Consider the following 5,060-nt stretch of genomic DNA (forward strand, 5'->3'; position numbering starts at 1 on the left):
TCCACAGAACAGAGTAGGATGCTGACCATGGCAGAGGTGGAGAAACCCTCTAGCAGCATTTCAGTCTTTAATTTTGCCAAAGCACAGCAACCTGAAGCTTCACTCTGATTCCTAAGGATGGGAAACAAGCACTGGAGTGGTAAGTAGAAGTATTAAAAAAGTAATCATGAAAATATTCCATTCCTGCCCCATAGATGTTTTCAGTCCACAGACGCCAAAAGAGCCTACTCTCCTCTTGTCTTCATCCTAGATCCATAATAACTTTTCCCTGGCCTTGGCAGTCTCTCCTTTCCCCTTAAAAGGCTGGCTGCTTGGTTTGACTATTTTTTCTCTTAATAGCCTTTGGGTTTTGCATAAAACCGTTAACTTTTGTCTCTGCTCATGCAAAATTCTTTGCTTTTGGTTTTCCTGTCTGTCATCCTAGATCTAACAAGAGAAGAGCCATATATGAGATGTAAACAGAACGAGTCTAACCTGAATTCTAGTTGTGGCTTTTAGTAGCTGGCTTTGTGACCTCGAGTGTAATCACCTGTCTGTGTGGTCTCAGTTTGCTTCTTCATACAGCTTGGTGATCCCTCCCAGTTTTAACCCTGAATGATTCTGAGACATTGCAATGCTTCATGGTTGGAACTAAAGGATTTTCTAAAAGCTGCAGTGTCATACACAAGAAGTGCTTGTAGAATCTAGTAATGGTCTGATTACTGGATTAAATGAGACTTTCCATATTTACCAGAGTTTTCAAACCATCCTACAAAATACACTTAACAACAATGAACACATACTTAACAACAATGAACATAAGCTTTTACTTCTTTTATGATTCAAAAACTTGACAGATCTTGTATCTACTCTTCAAAGCTGCAAAGAAAAAATCCAACTTTTCAGGCTTTCAGACTGTGGTGTTTTCGAGAAATGGGAGTGGTAGGTCTAACTGAAGTGAAATATATATCTTTAGATCATCTGTTGTACCTCTTCTTCCTATAGCACCTGTACAGCATTGCCAATAAAGAAAGTAAATGGCATAGTAAAGGCCTTCCTTGCTATGATGGGTATTCTTTTGGCAGAAAATTATCAGCAAAACATCTCAACATTCTGATAGTCTAGTAACAATATCAGCCTACACCAAAAACTGGGAAGTATATGAATAGCCAGTTTCTAATTTTATTCTGCCTACTCGGACTATGCTAAGAGGAAAAAAAGATGATAAATCGCCAGAAAGATTTTCCTGACATCATGCTTAACTGAAATTTCTAAATAAATCAGTTGGACTCATTTTTAAAGACCTACAACTAAATTATCATTGGGTCGTCTTGTTCTGCTCCCAACTGGGTTTCTGAGGGACTAGTGGTGAGATACAATGAGATCTGAAAATGGGCCACAGTACGCAAACATTGCAGTTTGGTTTGATTTAGTCTAACTCTTGTGTAATAACTTTCTTTGAAGTGTGGGTTGAGGAGCAGGTTAGAAGCCCGAGGCCACAAGCTCATCTTGTTCTTGTTACAACTCGGATGCCCTGCAGTCCCTGCACTATATATCAGAGGCTTGGCACTGGAGTCCCTGGGCTGATCAAGAGTGGAGCCCTCATTCCCTGCACAGCAGAGCTACTGAGAGACAAACAACAACATAGTTGTGTTTTCTTGGGAAATCCTATTCGATAAAAGGAAACAAGTGGGTCTTTGAGGAGATTGTGAAGCAGAGGAAGCCTGACATTTCTGTCAAGGCAAGAAAAAAGGTTAAAAAATATTCCACCCTAAAGAAAGGCTGATGGTGTCCCTGACCTAGGGAGGGAAAGGACATGTTTTCTGATGGCTGGCTGGCCCCTCTCCTCCTCCAGCTTTGGAATTGTGACTTCCATTGCAGATCTCTGACCCAAGCAAATCTCAAGTGATGAATAAGGCAAGTCCACTGCTCCTCTCTGGTCTGATTTTTCATTGGCAAAATGAGGGAGTTGGACCAAGTGATCTCTTAGGCCCCATCCTACTCTAAAATTTGATGATTCTGACCCTGTGAGAGTCTTGTAGCCCGCAAGGGACTAACCTTCTTCCTCCTGTTGGTCACATGTTTGTCAGTGGCCCGAGTCAGATCCTTAGAGCTAAGTTGGATCATGGATGATTCCAGTAAATAACAATACCTGCACAGTTCCTTAGAGTTTGTAAAATGATTTTACATACAATATTTCATTTGGTCCATTGAAAAACCCTTTGAAGACGGAAAGAGTATTATTCTTTTCCTGTTATAGAGAAGGGAAGCTATGCTATGGGAGATTAAGTCAGAACTGCTAAGGTGAAAAAAGGTATCTATAGTCAGATCTGAAGAGAAAAAGCAAATGCAAGTCTCTTAGGATGAATGAAGCACACACATTAAATCAAAGAGATGCAATGAGTGTCACAGATGGGAACAGAGAGCATTATGGGAACCCATCTCTGAATTCATGCATATCAGAGCCCCCAGTGCAAATTCTGTTTGTGTGAAAAGGCAATAGTCCGAAAAGAAACCATAGAGGTTGGAATTGATTTTTCACTTCTAGGACAAAGACTCTTGGCCAAAGATAGGGGACAAGGGTCATTCTTCAACTCCTCATGCTCTGACAGGACAGAATAGAGGAAGAGGGGGAATTTATCCTAAGGTAGTAGATGGTCACCAGTTCAAGCCAGGGACATTAGTGGAGGGCTGGTGGGAAGTGACCATTTGGGGTACTATATTCTGGACACTGAGTACCAACTATATACCAATGCCACAACAAAGTTTATAACCATTACTTACAAGTAATATTGTCTTTTGGCCAAGACTTGAAGGAATCCTGTGGAGAGTTAGGGAGCCTATAAAAAGCCTAAAGGTGGAGTGAAATAAATAAGGTCTATAACATTGATGAATTTTTAAACACACACACCCACACATACATACATACTTACACACACACACACAAAATAAAGCCTTATTCTTTCTGTGGCATACAATTAAAGAACTACAAATCTTAGAAGTGGAGGATTCCCCCATCTGAGTGTAGGTCTTCTGGAGCAGAGGAAGTACTAGGATAACCAGAAGGTAAAATGAATGATGACAACATCAGCAACAACATGGGAATAAGCAGAGTGCCAAAGCCCAAAGATATATCCATATGTGTACGTCCATATCTGCAAGAGTGACAGCAGGACAGTGGCCGAAACAACAGAGGTTGAGGGGCAATGCAGTGTGGCGCCATGTCAGCTTCAACAGCAGAACAAACCATCAACTAAAGCTCTTGAGCTACATTGAAATTAGGAAAACTCAAGACAAAAAAGGAATATAAACAGATGAATGTTAAGAAAGAATGGCCAGGTGCAGTGGTTCACGCCTGTAATCCCAGCACTTTGGGAGGCCGGGGCAGGCAGATCATGAGGTCAAGAGATTGAGACCATCCTGGCCAACATGGGGAAACCCCCATCTCTACTAAAAATACAAAAATTAGCTGTGCACAGTGGCGTGCACCTGTAGTCCCAGCTACTCAAGAGGCTGAGCCAGCAGAATTGCTTGAACCAGGGAGGCAGAGGTTGCAGTGAGCCGAGATCGCAGGCACCACCGCACTCCAGTCTGGCAACAGAGTGAGACTCCGTCTCAAAAAAGAGAAAGAATGCAGGGCTTGACGCGGTGGCTCACACCTGTAATCCCAACACTTTGGGAGGCCAAGGTAGGTGGATTACTTGAGCTCACAAGTTCAAGACCAGCCTGGGCAACATGGCAAAACCCAGTCTCTAACAACAACAAAATAATAATAATAAATTAGCCAGGCATAGTGGTGCGTGCCTGTAGTCCCAGCTACTTGGGAGGCTGAGGTAGAAGGATAGCTTGACCCCAGGAGGCAGAGGTTGTAGTGAGACAAGATCACACCACTGCACTCCAACCTGGGCGACAGAACCAGACCTTGTCTCAAAAATAAAATTAAATTAAATTAAATGAAAATGATGCAACTAGGCTGGTCATGGTGGCTCACGCCTGTAATCCCAACACTTTGGGAGACCAAGGTGGGCAGATCACCTAAGGTCAGGAGTTTGAGACCAGCCTGGCCAACATGACGAAACCCCGTCTCTACTAAAAATACAAAAATTGGCTGGGCCCATGGTGGTCCATGCCTGTAATCCCAGCTACTTTCTTGAACCTGGGAGGCAGAGGTTGCAGTGACCCACTGCACTCAGCCTGGGTGACAGAGTGAGACTCCATCTCAAAAAAAAAAAGGATGCAACTAGAGGTAACCAAGGTAACCACCAAGGAAGAAAGCATTGCAGATGACACAAATCTAAAGGCATGGTTAATATAATCCTTTTGAATCTTGGATCAGTTTCAAATTTTCATAACGGAAAAACTCTGGGTCTACAAACCGAAGAAGATGAATTTAACAGGAATATATATAAAGTCCTACACATAGATTGTAAATATCAGTTGAACTGGATGGGATAGACAGGATAAGAAACTTGGGGTTTTGGTGACCAGAGATTCAGCAGGTGACAATGATTTGGCTGCTAAAAAAAAAACTAAACACCTCAGGTTGCACTGATGAAAAGACATATTAGGATCATTGGATTTTTGTGGCCAGACCATGTGCACAGTGTTATAATAGATTGTTGGGGCTGTATCCTAAGAGTAACACTGATATTCCATGCATGTCCAAGGATCAGGACCATGGTGGTAAGGGGTCCGGAACTATGTCTCACAAAGGGCAGCAAGAAATGAGGAAACCTGGGGAGACACAAAGTCATTTCTAATTCCTGAGTAAGACTTATTGAAAAAGAATCACATTTGTATGGTCTATGGGATATAACAGAACAAATGACAGAATGCCAGTTTTGACTTGGTATAAAGTAAAATTTTCTAATAGAGCTTGTTCAAAGGTAGAGGGTTCTACCATCATCATCATCTTACCCAAGGACTCTTTCAATAGCCTCCCAGGTAGACTCCATCCCTCCACTCTTATCTTCATCAATACATCCTCTATAGAGCAGGCAGAGTAGTTTTCAGAAAGCACTAATATTACAGACCCATGCTCCTTTTCTTAAATAGCTCCCCACTACATAAAATAGTAACAG

The sequence above is a fragment of the Pongo abelii genome, chromosome 1, assembly GCF_028885655.2.
Source record: "Pongo abelii isolate AG06213 chromosome 1, NHGRI_mPonAbe1-v2.0_pri, whole genome shotgun sequence".
NCBI lineage: Eukaryota > Metazoa > Chordata > Mammalia > Primates > Hominidae > Pongo > Pongo abelii.